Source organism: Sciurus carolinensis, unplaced genomic scaffold (assembly GCF_902686445.1).
Source record: "Sciurus carolinensis unplaced genomic scaffold, mSciCar1.2, whole genome shotgun sequence".
Classification (NCBI taxonomy): domain Eukaryota; kingdom Metazoa; phylum Chordata; class Mammalia; order Rodentia; family Sciuridae; genus Sciurus; species Sciurus carolinensis.
Window position 1 is genome coordinate 245,527 of NW_025920187.1, and position 19,009 is coordinate 264,535.

General features: G+C 41.5%; 1 pseudogene; it reads right to left on the bottom strand.

Moving 5' to 3' along the window:
* Nucleotides 1–4,257: 4,257 nt before the first annotated feature.
* LOC124974888 (sulfotransferase 2A1-like) overlaps nt 4,258–19,009 on the bottom strand; it is a 62,626-nt pseudogene continuing 47,874 nt past the window's right edge.

Genomic DNA, 19,009 nt, shown 5'->3' on the forward strand with positions numbered 1-19,009 from the left:
TTATGTTTCCTGGGGTGGAATGATTTAGACACTGGTCATGGGAAAACATTAATGAAATACATGTGTCATGTTTAGAGCATGGGTAGTTTGATGGAAAACCCTGTGACTCTTTGAATAAAAGGGAAATTGTCATTTCTGCCAATGAGTAAAATTATTATCATAGGCAATGATTAATTTTACAAATGCTGTCTCTGTTGTCAGCCTCTCTGGATTCATATGGTGTCTTTTACATTTACTGTGTGGTCTACACTGCTTTCTGACCCACTTTCCTTTTATAAAAATGCAGGTAACAATAGCACCTTACTCATGAATTTGCTGCACTGTACATGATATTATGTGGCAAGCAAGTAAAACAACATCTAGCACACAGTGTGTGCTGAGGAGTTTTGTTTAGTCACTGTTGCTTCTCCTGTTTCTGGTACTAGAATTTATAACAATTAAATGGCTATTTTAAAATGATGATTCTACTTTAAAACAAAGCCTCCAAGCTCCATATAGTGTAAAGTGGTATTCAACGAATTTAGCATTCACAAAAGTATGCCCTAAGAAGTTAAGTAAACTTTCTAGGTTCTCACTGTTGGTAAAGTATGAGGTGGGGATTCAAATTTCAAGTCATCTGCTTGTGGCATGATCTAAGTTACCATGCCATTTTACCTGTGTGGACAGAATTTACTGCGTTCATTAACTAACACAGTGCAAATTCATGGGCCTTGGTGTCCACCAATGTAGTACTGTGTTTCATGTATGGAGAGTGAGCAGTGCTGATGCCTATTGGATTCCTGTGGAAAAACAGGTGAGAACAGTTACCGAGTTGTTGATTGTGCACACTTTTGTGTGGATCCCTTACATTCAATCGACAGTTCATTGGTTATAAAATTGTTGGTACACATACTTGTATGATTTGTTTTATAGCATTTTCCTGACACTTTACTGCCACTGAATGTTGGTGTGTCATCTCCTACTAGTGTGATAATATTCTCTGGTAGCTAATGTCTGTTATCTGATGAGTGGACAAAAAAAATGTGGCAGATATAAGCCATGTCATCTCTTCAGTATGAAAGTCATGTGATCCTACTGTTATGCAGCGTGGATGGACCTACAGGACATTATAAGTGACATATGTCAGCTAACGGAAAGCCAATTCTACACTTGCAAGGAACATGGAAAAATCAACAACAGAACAGCAGAGCAGCAGAATAGTGCTTAGCAGAGACCAGGGGTGGTAGGGAGGAGTGAAGGAGGGAGCTTGGTCAATGTCACAAGTTCATAGGTTGGAGGAACATGTCGTGGTGTTCCGTGGCACACTGTGATTGACAATGATGCCTCATATACTTTGGATTAGTTAGAAGTTAGAAGTAAGGTTTTTTTTTTTTTTTTTTTTTTTTTTAACAACTTTGCCCTTTGTGGAAGCTTGAAGTAATCAGGCTGCTTCAAGTTACATAGTTTACATGGACACTAATTGTCATTGTCTACTCAGAGTAAATTTTTCCACTTTTGGTTTGCCTTATAGATATGTGAGCTTAAGACAGTTCTAATCTTATGAGTGTTCCATTGATTACAAACATTGGATCCTTGCCTGGAACCTGCAATTATTCTGCGTGTGATCTTCTTTGCCAGTCTTCTGTATTTAACCAGTTTTTGAAATGACCTTTGTGTTTTCAAGATTGTTCATCCTTCCTTCCCCCATTATGTTTGTAATGCTCCTTGAATTTGGTGATTGTGAAGTTGATGACATTCCCTTGAATTTCATCTTCATTTTTGATGGTTTTCATTGTTTTTTTTTTGTTTCTCACTTGAGTTCTATAGGTTTCTCAATAATAGTCTTTTGTGAAAGGTTCAGAGTTGCAGAAAATTGGATAATGTGTTGATGCTTTTCTCAAGAAGAGGTGCAAATGCAGGTTGGGGATAGGTAATGCCAGAGAGGGGGAATAGAGAAAGGAGAGAGAGAGAGAGAGAGAGAGAGAGAGAGAGAGAGAGAGAGAGAGAGATGATAATTCTTGAATTCATGGGTCAGTATTTGTTTTAGGCATGTCAAAGTACTGACCTGTCCAATCACCAAGAAAAACATTTTACTGCTTCTTTAATTTTAGCTAAAATCTATGATAACCACCATAGAAGTCGCTGCAGGTAAATTGCATCAAACAAGGCTTTCCGCATGGTGCCATCTCTTAGTTTTTCATATTGGGAGCCTGCATACCATCAGCAATTGTAAGCAGAGCCTGAATTAACAGAGAGCAAGGCCGTGAGAACCTGTGCTCACATCCTGAGCAACACAGGTACAAGACAAATACAATGACACAAAGGCCAGTAATAATTAAGAACATTAGAAAACGCTTAAAGAAGGACCGTCATCTCTAATTGACAACAGAATTGTCACAATGTAATTCATTTGCTTCCCACTGAAAAAGGCCAAGATTTTGAGGCCAACTTGATGGGGAAGGAGAGAGGTTAATTTGGACAGCTAGCAAGCCCAAGAAGATAGTAGGCTCTCACCAGGAAAACCATGATAGGGACCCTGTATCCTAAAGGACCATAGGGGGAGCAAAGAAAGGGCAGGTAGGGGAGTGGGCAGGAATGAACTGCTGACTGGAGACATCAGGAGCCATCCCACGGCTGGATGGGACAGAGTCTTGGCTAACTTTCTGTTGCTGTATGCAGCCTTCATGGCAGGAGGCAAATTAGGTCAGCCGAGGTCAAATCAACGTGTATTTGAGTTCCAGAGGAGCCACTTGAGAAATGATGAGCATGTTTACCTGCCGAGTTGAGCAAAAATCTGGCCCAAAGTTTTAGACTAACAGAGAAGAGACATATGACAAGAAGGCAGAGAGGGCATGCTTCTCGTTTCTGTTTTCAGTGACCCATTGGACATCTGCAGCAGCAAGTGAAGAGTCAGGATGTTTCCAAATGATCTACAAATGCTTTAAAGATTCCTAAGCTACTGAGCCAGGAGTGGTGGCACATGCCTGTAATCCCATGGGCTCAGGAGCCTGAGGCAGGAGGATTGCTTGTTTAAAGCATGTCTCTATAGAAGTGACATGCTAAGGCACTCACTGAAACCTTGTCCCTAATAAAATACAAAATAGAGCTCCTTTGTGGTTTAGTGGTCAAGTCCCGGAGTTCAATCCCTGTTACCCCCCTCACCAAAAAAGAATCCTAAGCAACTGTTATCATCATACCCTCATGGAAGAGGTGTTTTCTACAGCAAGGTAGTAGGAGACCAATGCTCTGTAGTTCAGCTGCTTGACCTCCAAAATTAATGAATTCCACAGTCATCTCAAAGTGAGCAGTGGTAAAGGAGTTGATTTGGCTTTTACTAGCAATCCAAGATGATTGGAGAAACATTTTGTTACACCTACAAGAGACTAAAAGTGAACAGTCAAGTTCACTTCTACATGTTCACCTGAGAAAAACTCTGACCTTGGCTATTTCTTACTTCCCCAAGGAAATATGGGGATATTGGTGAGGAGAACCCAGAGACATTTACAGGAGAACCGGTAACTCTGCAGTGTGCTAATCCTCAATTCAGTTCTGAAGTACTCTATGCACATCAGCTCAGATAAAACCAAGGATAACTGCTGAATAGTAAGCCTCTGAGTGTCTCATACCACTTATCATTTAGGTACCTTGTGAAAGTTCCATACCCAGCACTTGTTATTTATGGTATTTACACCACTAGGAATGAAAAGAAAACAAGCTTGGGAATTAGACTCCTGCAGATCATCTTCATCATGGTTTTGGAGATAGATGTCAATGAAAAGGAACCTTAGCTTGTTCTACATTCTATTCTTGTTTTAAAAATTAGACACAATTGTGTGTGATATTCATATTCTGTGTCTGACCTTCTATGCGTTTAAAAGAGTATAAAGTTCTTTTAAAGCTAGAAAGTGATGAATTGAATAGAGAAATCCCAGTCACTTATAAGAAACAAGTGATCAGAGAAGCAAAATGTATAATCGAGGGCTCCAGAGTGAGGAAGCAGGTTTTTAATTTTGTGTCAGAGCGTTAGATTTGCTATGCACAGTAGTTGGGTAGATCCAGAAACACTCATCCCTGCAGGGAAAGGCATTTCAGGTCTCGCTCCCCCCTCCCTGCTGGGCCTCCTCTCCTCTCCCATTCTCCTTCTCTACTCAGCTAGATTTCCTTTTGCTCCTCTATTAGTTTATATTTCATTGGTTCTTTATGCCATCCTGTCCTTCCCTCCATTTTCCTGTCAAAATGGGTTTATTCTACAACTCCCCAGTTCTGTACTAATCCCAGGACAGGACAACATTTATCAGCATCCATAGAAGATCCAGGATCTCTTGGACATTATTCCCATGGGAACAGGTCTTTGGGAAAACCTGCCAACTTCTCTTGGAATACTTTATTAAAGGCTTCATGTTGGGCCACTGTGAAGTGATTCTTCCAGTCCCCACAGATGCCTGGAAACATGAAGGAGAGTCACATCAGATCTAGAGACAGGTCTGAAGACTGAGCTCTCCTTACACTGTCAAAGCAGAGCCCTCCTGCTGCCTGGGCACCATATGCTTTTACACTTCTACCTGCCTCTATAGTGTGTCCTGACTCCCCCTCTCTCCCCAACCATCTTATACCAAATCCATAAGCCACAGTGCTGGGTATAAAATCAGAACATCTGGAATATAACTAAGCCTGACCACTTCTTGTTTTACCCCTTTGACCCAAGATAACAGAATTTCTGACCTGGGTGATCAGATCAGATGACAACTAGTCTGCTTTGGCCATTCTCTGATAGAAGCTATTCTGCCCCTGACACCCACCCTGATGCGTTGCCAGGTACGGTGGCTCCAGTCACTTCTGGTTCCGAGTCTCCCAGGACTTCCAGTCTCTTGCAGGTAAGTCCCTTTGTGCTTTTGTGGTTCTGGGCATAGGGTCCTTGTTGTTCCAGATGCCACCCCTGGGACTGCCCAGCTTTAAACAAGCCAGGCTCCCCCTCTCCAGGCTCTTTACATGTCTTGACCTTGCCCTAGAGTGCTGTCCTGCTGGACGCATTCACCTCTTCTTCATTTGCCTCTTCAAGTGTTTGCTCCGATGCAGTTACTCAGTGAGGCCCTCAGTTCAGAGCTGAACACCTCCACCCTCGATCACTTCACAGCAATGATCAAGCACGGCATGTTCTAGGCATATCCTTTTGGAATGTGCATATGGTATCTTTTTAACATATTAGGAAGTCAACACTTTCTATTAACTGTCTCATTCTTGGTGCTGCAAAGAATGACATGCTATATACTCAGTAAATGTTGACAGGATTAATAAGGAGTGAATAAAATATGAGCATCATATCCTTTTTTACAGATAAGAATTTAGGAAGCCTCAGAGGCTTTACCCTTGAGAATATTGGGATGAAATGGAAACTAACGATTTGGATATAAAGCCTTCACTTAAGTGATTAAGTGTTATATTATGTATCATTTAAATTGTTACATATAATCATACAATTAATAAATATATAAAATATCTATGCTAATGTGATATATTTATGTAAACACTATACTCATGTGAATATAAAGTAGTAGAATGCCTAACATGTCATTGCTATCTCATAAAACTCATTCTTACTCTTATTTTCGTTATTGTCTTCATTATCAGACAATCTTCATTGATTTCTTCTGCTAGACTCTGCTCCCTCAGTGAGTGACATCCCCAGCCCAGTCCTCTGGTTTATCCCTCTGTGCTCCATGAGCACCGTGTGCAGGAATCCTGACCTGTTGAGTATCTTTTGAAGCATTTGGTAGATTTATTCCATGTTTCACCATTCCAGATATATGAGAACTGGAAGAATTTTGGAAAAAGAGGTGCTCACGTCACTTGCAGTAGATTTTTTGAATAGGCCTGAATCCAAATGTGTTGATGGGATTAATCTTTCCTCACAGGAAGGAGGCCTGACAATGTCTCCTAGCAAACGACCTCCTCTCTACCTTCTTCAGTTTACTCTTTCTTTGGGAATCTCTTTCTTTAGGGCAGTTCTCTATGGTAAGTCAGCAGTGGAGTAGCCCATACACTACCATCTCCAAAACCACCCTCCTCTCCAGCACTGAATCAGCTTTCCCCAGGTACCTGCAGCCAATACCAGTTTCAATCACACATTTTATTTTTCTATAAGGGAACACTAGCTGCCTCAGGGCCATAAATGATTAAATTTGATATGTTCAAACACCTTCCCTCTTACTGGCGGGTGGTAAAGAGAAGAGTGCCCTCTAAGTAATCTCATGCATTCTGAAACCAGAGCATTTACCTTTCCTTGTAAATGAGAAGTGCAGACTCGTTTAAGATTCAGGCATTGTTTCAAGATTAGACATCTTGTTTTGTTTCATGACGTTGAAGGAGCTATTCTTGAGGACTGAATCCAGTTCTTCTGGATTTAACTTCTTTCCCAGGAATTGACAGATCTTCTCTATGGTGCTTCTTGGTTCCTAAAGTGTGAACAAGAAAGAGTGAGGCTGTGAAAGGGAAAGACCGAAGACATAGGAAGATTGGAATTGAAGTGTTAGGACGGATGTGGGGAGAAAGAGGAGAGGAAGATGTATCCAAATGGGAAAAGACTGAGATGGATTCCAGAAGGAGGGAGAAAGCAAAATGGGACAGGAAGAGGGTCAGAAGGGAGGTGATATGGAGATCGGGGTTGCTTCCCAGTGTGGTTGAGTTTAGGACACCCCAGAGGCAGGTGTCAGGATTTCTAAAGAGACTCCTGATAGTGCAAGATAAGGCCAGGAGACAAAGTCCCAAGACTGCTCCTTACACCAGATGATGCTGTGTCCTACAACTGGCACTTGAGTAACACAAAGGACTTCGGAATATCTTCCTCAACTCAGCCCCATGATTATGGATGGACATCCCTCTGAGATCCCACCAAGACATGTATATTTGTAAGAAAAAAAATTGCTTTGGATCCTACACCTTCCATTTAGCATAACAGTTCTTTATAATTATTTTTTTCCTCTGAGCCCCAGTTACTATAGAACAATAAGAAACAAATGTGGCAGTAATTTAAAAAGTATTGTGTGATTTGTAGTGAGAATTACAGGGAAGTGTGGGAGCTTGCTGATGAGGTAGGTGAACGTGGCATCCAGGGCTCCTTGGTGAGAACTGACTTCATGCTGAGAACACAGGAGAACATGAGGTAGCTGCAGGAAGGAGACCAGAGACCTTTCACCAGGGAAGCAGACAGCTTGCATATGGCATCTGCTCCGTCTCCCAAGATATCACTAACAGTCCAAGTGTTTTCTAAGGTCTGTTCACTGTTTTGGTTTCCGTACAATATTTATAATTATGAATAATATTTCCAAAAATTGTAAAGACTTCAGTTACATCTGTACCTAGTAAACTCACACAGAACTGTGAAGCTTTGTGCAGGTCAGTGTGGCATGGTCGTGCAACTACAGAAAAATCAACTTAGAATCAGTAGATATTCAGCGTGCTATATCCATCAGTGTAAGTGTCCTATCTACACACTCAGATATTTACTTGGGAAGTTTCAACAGACTCTCCATTTGCAATGTGGAAAGGCACAATGACTGTCATCCACAGTCACCATCCTGTGCTCGGATAGGTAGAGGTCTTCGGGTTGCTCAGCTCTACCTGGACCCAGTCCAGTGCTCAGCACCATCTGCAGACCTTTCCTGTCCCTCCAGCCCCTGACCTCTCAGAGGAGTCACACAGAGTGACTTCTCATCTTCTCATCATCTTGTCAGTCAAGGGGAGAAGCCAGAGAGAGGGACACATTCTGGGGTTAGTGCCTTCTGCCTGTCCATTGTGATGACTAGGTTCCTGTCAGCATCGTGGGTTCTGCACAGAGAAATTCTTGACAGCCACAGGTATGAGAATAAGCCCTGGCACCTGCCTCAGTGTGTGGAAGGGCCCTTTAGTTGTTCCCAGATGGAACCCAGGATGAGGCATGGAGAAAGGGCTTGAAACTTGGTGAGTGTTAAGCATAAGCAGGGTAAAGAAGACCCAGGGCTTATTAATTCCCAGTGTTTCTGAGGGCTGTGCTTTGACAGGAAATGTGGAGTGGAGACACTGAGGATCAAGAGGGAGCACGGAAGTTGTGTAGTGGCAGGCACTGACTATGAGGGCGTTCTCACCTTCTGCAGCTCTTCCTAATTCAGTAGCAGGACATTCTCCCTGTGTCTCATGGACATCCAGCCACGAATGTGCTCAAAGCATATTCCATAGGGTAAAGCAGGTCAGGCACAAGGGTGCAGGTTATACACTACCAAAACAGGGGCTGGGCTGTCCCTGTCAATCATCACAACCTGACAGCTTGATTCAGGTATATTGATAAATGCTCCTCAAACTTGGTAATGAAACAGAGATGGGGACCATTCCCGAATTCATTCTATAAAAGTAGTGTCATCCTGATATGCAAACGAAGGACATATCAAGTTAGAAAGCAACAGATCACTATTCCTGATAAACACAGACACAGAAAACCTATTGTGATATTAGCAAATCCTATTCAACAGGAAGATTATACATCATGATGCATTGGTTTCATTCTAGGGATGTAAATTTGGTTTAATGTGGAAATTTATGAAGGGTTTTTACCACATCTGAAGAGTCTTCCTTGACAGAAGAACTTGGCTGAACGTCATGACTATATGTGTGAAATCCAAAGCCAATATCATGCTAATTGGTGAAAAACTGAAAACATTTCTCCTAAGACCAGGAACAATGCAATGATGTCCAGACTCACGGCTCCCATTCAATAGAGTTCTTGAAACTCTATCCTTAGAAATCAGGCAGAAGAAGGGAATCAAAAAATTACAAGTAGGAATGAAGCCAAATTATCACTGTTTTCAGATGATAAAGTCCTATGTTTGAAGACCCAAAAACTCTCCCCAAACACTTCTACAACTGATTACCACATTCAGCAAAGTAGCAGGATGCAAAACCAACATAGAAAGTCCAAGATCTTTTCTTCACAACAATAATGAATCTGCTGAGGAAGAAGTCAGTAACTACTCCATTCAAAATGGTCTTACAAAAAATCCTAGGTAGGCGATCCAAGTTGGCGGACTAGAGTGTGACTGCATCCCCAGTCGCTCTAGAATCCAGGAGTTAAGAAGGGGAGGCATTGAGAGACTCGGACTAAAATAGAGCCACGGGTGAGTCTGCCCACTGGGTAAAGCTCAGCCCGGGTGGCAGGCCCAGATAGAGGTGGCTTATCGGACCAAGCCAAGGCAGCTAGAGACTTCCACAGGCAGCCCTGCGCACTCCGGCGCTGGGCCCCTCCCACAGAGCCAGCTTCTCCAGGTTCTCGGAACAGGCCCCCTAGTGAGAGCCTTTCTGATCAGAACAAGCTCATAGTCCCGGAGCCAGCGCAGCGTACTCCGGCGGGCAAGCGGCTTCAGGGACAAGGACAGGGCATCCAGAGACCTCCCCAAGCAGCGTGGACCCCTGCGGTGGGAGGCACCATTCAAGGCTAGCTTCTCGGAGAAGACCGCCCAGTGAGATCCTTTCTACATAGAGCCAGCCACAAGCCCCAAGTCAACGGAGAGCTTCGATCCGCAAGCAGCCTCTAGGATCAGGGCAGGGTAGCCAGAGACTTCTCCAGGCGGCTCTGCCCACTCCGGCCCCGGGCTCTTTCCACGGGGCGATCCAAGATGGCGGCCTAGAGGGTGACTGCATCTCCAGTCGCTCCAGAATCCAGGACTCAAGAAGGGGAGGCATTGAGAGAATTGGACAAAAATAGAGTCACGGGGTGAGTCTCCCCCACTGGGCGAAACTTGGCCTGGGAGGCAGGCACAGATAGGGGTAGCTTATCAGAGCAGGGCAGGGCAGCTAGAGTCTTCCCCAGGTAACCTTCCACACTCTGGCAGTGGGCTCCTGCCACATGGCCAGCTGCACGGAGCAGGCCCCCAGTGAGAGCCTTTCCGCACAGAACCAGCTCCAAGTCCTGGAACCAGTAGCGGTCTAGGGGCAGCTTTCTTCGGAAGCACTGCATTATCAAGTTCCTCCAAGACTTCAGGCTACTGAAGGCTGGGAGGTGATACACTGGAAATCTACCGGGACACTATAAGCCAATAGAGGAAATCTGCAATATCTCAGGGTCCCACTGACAGCTGACCAATATGAGAAAACAAGGGAATAAAATGTCCCTAACAAACCTAGATACTACATCAATAAAACCCAATGACAGCACATCAGAAGAAAAGTCAGAAAGGGAGTTCAGAATGTACGTAATTAAAACAATCAGGGAAGCTAATGAGGAGATGAAAGAGCAAATGCAGGCATTGAAGGAGGAGATGAAAGAGCAAATGCAGGCATTAAATGATCACACCAATCAACAGTTAAAAGATCAAATACGGGAAGCAAGAGATCATTTCAATAAAGAGTTAGAGATACTGAAAAAAAAAAACAAACTGAAATACTTGAAATGAAGGAAACAATAAACCAAGTTAAAAACTCCATAGAAAGCATAACCAATAGGATAGAACACCTGGAAGACAGAACCTCAGACATTGAAGACAAATTATTTAATCTTGAAAGCAAAGTTGGCCAAACAGAAAAGATGGTAAGAAATCATGAATAGAATCTACAAGAATTATGGGATACCATGAAAAGGCCAAATTTAAGAATTATTGGGATTGAGGAAGGCTTAGAGAAACAAACCAAAGGAATGAACAATCTATTCAATGAAATAATATCAGAGAATTTCCCAAATCTGAAGAATGAAATGGAAAACCAAGTACAAGAGGCTTATAGAACTCCAAACATACAAAATTACAACAGACCAACACCAAGGCACATTATTATGAAAATACCTAACATACAAAATAAAGACAGAATTTTAAAGGCCACGAGAGAAAAGAATCAAATTACATTCAGAGGGAAACCAATAAGAATATCAGCAGATTTTTCAATCCAGACCCTAAAAGCTAGAAGGGCCTGGAACAACATTTACCAAGCCCCGAAAGAAAATGGATGTCAACCAAGAATCTTATACCCAGCAAAACTTACCTTCACATTTGACGATGAAATAAGATCCTTCCATGATAAATAAAAGCTAAAGGAATTTACAAAAAGAAAGCCAGCATTACAGAACATTCTCAGCAAAATATTCCATGAGGAAGAGATGAAAAACAATGATGCAAATCAGCAATGGGAGGAAGTAGCCTAAAGGAATAGCCAAATAAAGGAGAAACCAAATCATGTCAAAAAACAAATATGAGTCAAATGACTCGGAATACAAATCATATCACAATAATAACCCTGAATGTTAATGGCCTGAACTCATCAATCAAAGGCATAGAATGGCAGATTGGATTAAAAAGAAAAATCCAACAATATGCTGCCTGCAAGAGACTCATCTCATAGAAAGAGATACCCATAGACTAAAGGTGAAAGGATGGGGAAAAACATACCATGCATACAGACACAGCAATAAAGCTGGAGTATCCATCCTCATTTCAGATAATGTGGACTTCAAGCCAAAACTAGTCAGAAGGGATAAAGAAGGACATTACATGTTGCTTAAGGGAAGCATAAATCAGCAAGACATAACAATCATAAATATCTATGCCCCGAACATTGACTCATCCGTGTACGTCAAACAAATCCTTCTCAATTCCAGAAATCAAATAGACCACAACACAATAATACTCGGTGATTTTAACACACCTCTCTCACCACTGGATAGATTGTCCAAACAAAAATTGAATAAAGAAACCATAGATCTCAATAATACAATCAACAATTTAGACTTAATGGACATATAGAGAATATACCATCCAACAAAGAACGAATACACTTTCTTCTCAGCAGCACATGGATCCTTCCCTAAAATAGACCATATTTTATGCCACAAAGCTATTGTTAGCAAATACAAGAAGATAGAGATACTACCTTGTACTCTATCAGATCATAATGGATTGAAATTAGAAATAAATGACAGAATAAAAAAGAGAAACTTCCCCAATACCTGGAGATTACATAATACACTATTATATGATGAATGGATAACAGAAGACATCAGGAGGGAAACTAAAAAATTCTTAGAAGTAAACGAGAACAAAGACACATCATATCAAAATCTCTGGGACACTATGAAAGCATTACTTAGAAGAAGATTTATTTCATGGGGCGCATTCAAAAAAATAAGTAGAAATCAACAAATAAACGACTTAACACTACAGCTCAAAACCCTAGAAAGAGAAGAGCAGACCAACCACAAAAAGTAGTAGAAGACAGGAAATAGTTAAAATCAGAGCCGAAATCAACGAAATTGAAACAAAAGAAATAATTGGAAAAATTAACAAAATAAATAGTTGGATCTTTGAAAAAATAAATAAAATTGATAAACCCTTAGCCACACTAACGAAGAGAAAGAGGGAGAAAACTCAAATTACTAAAATTCGGAATGAACAAGGAAACATCACAACAGACACGAGTGAAATACAAAACAAAATTAGAAGTTATTTTGAAAATCTATACTCCAAGAAAACAGAAAACCTCGAAGACATCAACAGGTTTCTAGAGACATATGAATTACCTAAACTGAACGAGGAGGACATACACAACTTAAATAAATCAATTTCAAGCAATGAAATAGAAGAGGTCATCAAAAGCCTACCAACAAAGAAAAGTCCAGGACCAGATGGGTTCTCAGCCGAGTTCTACAAAACCTTTAAAGAGGAGCTCACTCCAATAGACCTCAAAGTACCATGAAATAGAAGAGGAGGGAACCCTCCCAAACTCTTTCTATGAAGCCAATATCACCCTGATACCTAAACCAGACAGAGACACATGGAGGAAAGAAAATTTCAGACCAATATCCTTAATGAACATCGACGCAAAAATTCTCAACAAAATTTTAGCAAATCGCATACAAATATATATTAAAAAGATAGTGCACCACGATCAAGTGGGTTTTATCCTGGGGATGCAAGTTTGGTTCAACATTCAGAAATCAATAAATGTCATTCACCATATCAACAGACTTAAAGTTAAGAATCACATGATTATTTCAATAGATGTAGAAAAAGCATTCGATAAAATACAGCATCCCTTCATGATCAAAACACTAGAAAAAATTGGGGTAGTGAAACATTCCTTAACATTATAAAGGCCATGTACTCTAAGCCCATGGCCAATATCATTCTAAATGGTGAAAAACTGAAAGCATTCCCCCTTAAAACTGGAACAAGGTAGGGATGCCCTCTTTCACCACTTCTATTCAACATCGTCCTTGAGACTCTAGCCAGAGCAATTAGACAAACCAAAGAAATTAAAGGGATACGAATAGGAAAATAAGAACTCAAACTATCCCTGTTCGCTGATGACATCATTATATATTTAGAGGAACCTGGAAATTCCACCAGAAAACTTTTAGAATTCATAAGTGAATTCAGTAAAGTAGCAGGTTATAAGATCAATGCTGATAAATCCAATGCATTTTTATATATAAGTGATGAATCTTCAGATAGAGAAATTAGGAAAACTACCCCATTCACAATAGCATCAAAAAAAATAAAATACTTGGCAATCAATCTCACAAAAGAGGTGAAAGACCTCTACAGTGAGAACTGCAGAACACTAAAGAAAGAAATTCAAGAAAACCTTAGAAGATGGAAAGATCTCCCATGTTCCTGGATAGGCAGAATTAATATTGTCAAAATGGCCATACTACCTAAAGTGCTATACAGATTCAATGCAATTCCAATTAAAATCCCAATGATGTACCTTGCAGAAATAGAGCAAGCAATTATGAAATTCATCTGGAAGAATAAAAAACCTAGAATAGCTAAAGCAATCCTCAGTAGCAAGAACGAAGCAGGGGGTATTGCAATACCAGATCTTCAACTCTACTACAAAGCAATAGTAACAAAAACGGCATGGTATTGGTACCAAAATAGACAGGTAGGTCAATGGTACAGAATAGGGGACATGGACACAAATCCAAATAAATACAATTTTCTCATACTAGACAAAGGGTCCAAAAATATGCAATGAAGAAAAGATAGCCTCTTCAACAAATGGTGCTGGGAAAACTGGAAAACCATATGCAACAGAATGAAATTAAACCCCTATCTCTCACCCTACACAAAACTCAACTCAAAATGGATCAAGGACCTCGGAATCAGACCAGAGACCCTGCATCTTATAGAAGAAAAAGTAGGTCCAAATCTTCAACTTGTTGGCTTAGGATCAGACTTCCTTAACAGGACTCCCATAGCACAAGAAATAAAAGCAAGAATCAACAACTGGGATAGATTCAAACTAAAAAGCTTTCTCTCAGCAAAGGAAACTATCAGCAATGTGAAGAGAGAGCTTACAGAGTGGGAGAATATCTTTGCCAACCATACTTCAGATAGAGCGCTAATTTCCAGAATCTATAAAGAATTCAAAAAACTCTACACGAAGAATACAAATAATCCAATCAACAGATGGGCTAAGGAAATGAATAGACACTTCACAGAAGAGGATGTACAAGCAATCAACAGATATATGAAAAAATGTTCAACATCCCTAGTAATAAGGGAAATGCAAATCAAAACTACCCTAAGATTTCATCTCACCCCAATTAGAATGGCGATTATCAAGAATACAAGCAACAATAGGTGTTGGCGAGGATGTGGTGAAAAAGGAATAGTCATACATTGCTGGTGGGGTTTCAAATTAGTGCAGCCACTCTGGAAAGCAGTATGGAGATTCCTCAGAAAGCTTGGAATAGAACCACCATTTGACCCAGCTATCCCACTCCTTGGCCTATACACAAAGGACTTAAAATCAGCATACTACAGAAATACAGCCACATCAATGTTCATTGCTGCTCAATTCACCATAGCCAGATTGTGGAACCAACCTAGATGTCCTTCAGTTGATGAATGGATAAAGAAACTGTGGCATATATATATACAATGGAATATTACTCCGCAATGAAGAATGATAAAATTATGGCATTTGCAGGCAAATGGATGAAATTGGAGAATATCATGCTAAGTGAGATAAGCCAATCTCAAAAAACTAAAGGACGAATGATCTCGCTGATAAGCAGATGAGGACATATAATGGGGGGTGGGAGGGGTTAGCATTAGGTTTAGGGTTAGGTTTAGAGTTAGGGATAAGGAGTGTGGTAAGAATGGAGGACAGAAGGACTGTATAGAGGGAAAAGAGAGGTGGGAGGGGTGGGAGGGAAGGGAAAAAAGTAATGAATCAAACATCATTGCCCTATGTAAATGTATGATTACACAAATGGTATGCCTTGACTCCATGTACAAATAGAGAAACAACATGTATCCTTTTTGTATACAATAATAATAAAAATTAAAAAAAAAACTTTACGCCAAAAATACAAAGAACCCAATCAATAAATGGGTCAAGGAACTGGACAGACACTTTACAGAAGAAGACACAGGCAATTAATAAATATATGAAAAAGTGCTCAACATCTCTAGTAATTAGAGAAATGCAAATTAAAACAACTCTTTTACATTGCTGGTGGAGTTGCAAATTGGTGCAGCCATTCTGGAAAGCAGTATGGCGAATCCTCAGAAAACTTGGGATGGACCCACCCTTTGACCCAGTTATCCCACTCCTCAGTTTATACCCAAAGGACTGAAAATCAGCAAACTACAGTAACACAGCCACATCAATGTTTATAGAGCTCAGTTCACAATAGCTAGATTGTAGAACCAACCTAGATGCCCTTCAATAGATGAATGGATAAAGAAACTCTGGTATATATACACAATGGAATACTTCAGCCATAAAGAAGAATAATATTATGGTATTTGCAAATAAATGGATGGAACTGGAGAATATCATGCTAAGTGAAATAAGCCAAGCACAAAAAAACAAAGGCTGAATGCTTTCCCTGATAAGTGGACAATGATATATAATGGGGGGGGTGAGAGAAAAATGGGGAAACTTTAGATTATATAGAAGGAAATTAGAGGGAGGGAGTATGAAAAATGGTGGAATGAGACAGACATCATTACCCTATGGACATGTATTATTACATGAATGGTATGAATCTACCTCGTGTGCAACCATAGAAATGAAGTGATGCACCCCATTTGTGTACAATGAATCAAAATGCAGTTCGGAAAAAAATTAAAAGATAAATAAAAAATAATAAATAAATGAGTCAGAATACTATAGTGATAGAGCTACATCAATGAATATAACAGCATAACTCACAAGAGCCAAGTTTTGCAAATAGCCCAGGTACCTATGAACATGTGTGTGGATTAAGAAAATGTGGTATAAATATACGGTGGAGTGCTACTGAGTCATGACAAAGAAGGAAATGATGGCATTTGCCAGTAGATGGATGAAACTGGAGAATATCAAGCTGGCCAAAATAAGACAGAGTCAGAAAGCAAAGGGTTAAATGTTTACCTTCATATGTGGAAAGTAGAACAAAATGAGTGGGAGATGCATAGGGGTGCTGTGACATAAAAAGATAGAGGGAAGATCAGTGGAGGAGAAGAAGGGAACTGAGTGGGTAGGGAGGGAGTGAAGGGAAAGGAGAGGAAATGCAGAAGGAAATAGCCAAAATCATGCTGTGTGCATGGATAAATACTCCACAGTGGATCTCCCTTAATGCATGTCTATAAAGTCTGCATAAATAAATAAATAAATACTCGAAGGTAGAGGAGGGGAAAGGGGGGAAGAAAGCAGAGTTACTGGGGACAGAGTGGAGCAAATTCCATTCCATGCATGAAAGTTTCCAAAAAATGAGCCCAATGATTCTCTATAACCACAGTGCAAAAATAAAACCATAGGAAAGTAACCATTTTGCTCTGTCAAGTGGGTGGGGTTCAGAACCTCCTCATTCAATTCATGGGGTTGGTGGGATGATGTAACGGACAGCATGCACTAAGAGTTTGAAATGTTGTAAAACAGGTCAGCACCCATAATTATTGGATATTCAGTGTCACTGTGATTGCCATGACTCTCTAGAATTACTGGGCAATACTAAGAATGAAACAAAATTCATGGAACAATTTCCTTTTATCTGGGGTATTGCAGTTTTCCCCCTCTAGGCTTATAGTGACCCTATAGGTTTCCAAAACCTTTTCTGACAATGAGCTTCAAGGCTCCAGCAGGCGTCTCAGGAGTATCCAAGGTGGCCGCTCTGGCTTCCAAATGTGTTGGCAAATGGGGAGCTGCAGTTCAGGGTGTGGACGTGGTTGGTTGGAGGTCCTGGAGGTCGGGTGTGTTTGGTCTGGTTGCGGGATCCTGGAGGCGGGGTGCAATCAGTCAGTCGGGGGGTCCTGGTGGCAAGGAGCAGTCAGTCTCTGTGAGGGCCCCAGAGGCAGGGAGTGATCGGTCGGGCTGAGGGATCCTGGAGACGGGGCTCAGTCAGTCTGGCCAGGGGTCCTATGGGGCCTGTCCGTTGTCTTAAAATGGCAGCAGCCACGTGTAACCAAACCTGCAGGTACTGTGACAGTGAACTTCCAGGTAATGGCAGGCAGCTGGGTCTCCACAGGCGGTCTGCAGTCAGTTTGCTGACTGCTGTCAGACAATCGGGAGGTGAACCTCCGGTGGTGGATGATGGATAGGTGAAAAGTAGGCGAAGGACAGGCAAGAGGCAGGCAAATGGTGGATGATAGGCCCCTCAACAATTTCCTTTTATTAAAGGTTGCTTTTATCTTAATGTGAATTGTACTCCACCTGTCCAGAGCACGTGTACCCCTGCAACTTTGCCTGATTAAATGTCACTTTCCTTTCAGCCAGAATTACACTCATGCCCCAATTCTTGGTCACTCTCAGGGATGCACACAGCAGCTGTGCCATGTCGGAGTTAGGTTCAGTATCAGCAGCTCCCATTTGAATACACAAGTGCTCAGGATTGTGGGAAGCCAACCTTATCTAGCAGAATCAGACGATGTTGAGGTGTGGGACACAGAGGCCTGGCTTCCAGGAACTAGCAGTCATGGAAATGTGTAGCACTGTGTGGGAGTGGTTCCCTGTCTAGTTTCCTTGAGTTAGTACAGGTCCTGCCTGTCCTACTCTACTCCAACCTGTCCATCACAGAAGAAGCTCCTCCCGTTCTGGGCCCCTTTACCTGTGTGTCTACAAATAAAAGATAGTTGGACTACTCCATGTTGTTAGAGGCCAGCTCTGGTGTGGTCAGACCCATCATGTCCCCCTCTCATTTAAAAAGAGTATTGACTCTCGGGTGTTTATTGATTAGATAAGTTGATGGGTAATTGATTGATTATACCCAACATCATCCTCCAGTAGTTCACCCTTTTGTCATCCATGTGGGTCGTGACTTAGAGACCCCCACACAATACATTACTACTCCCAGGAATTAGCAGGAAGAGGGGAAAGTGTTTTTGCTCCTGATGACCCAATAGTCTGCCTGAAGCACTGTGCCTTCAATGTGGGGTTGATGTCATTCACCACACTGTGGTGACAGTGCAGGTGTGTCCTTACACATTCCTGGCATCAGGAATCACAATGCACGTGCTCCCTGGATTCGGCATGTTGCTTGAACATGCAGAGCTGTTGACACCCAGAGTCCACTGGGGACTGTAAGGGCGCGAACAAAGATGAAGTGAAGCCTTCGTGGGTCACTGATGTGGTAGATATGAAAATTCCTTATCAGTCCTTAAATCCTGGAAGAATGAAGCCCATTGCCACGCGTCAATCAGAAGGTAAAGGACTGGCCCCTGGAATCCAGTGACCGTCCACCCCCATATCTGGTGAGTCTAAAGCAGGCCCTTGTCCTTGAGACTCAGAGTCTTCAGTGCGTGTTCCTCAGCTTCCTTCCAGCCTATTATTGCTACACTGTATCTATCCATTTCATGTAAAAATTCTATGCTGAAAACTCTTCAAAATGCAAATAAATGGAAAAGGATAACTTTCTTCAGGTCCCAGGGGATCCTCACTGGCATTATTTTGCAGCACTTGCCTTGGGGTCCTGCCCGTGAACTCATGCTCAGATCACCATCCTCAAGTTCACTGAAGGAGTCCAAAATAGCTCAATACCAAGAAACTGTGGGTCAAAAATCACAATTTGTTTTTACCAACTAGTTAA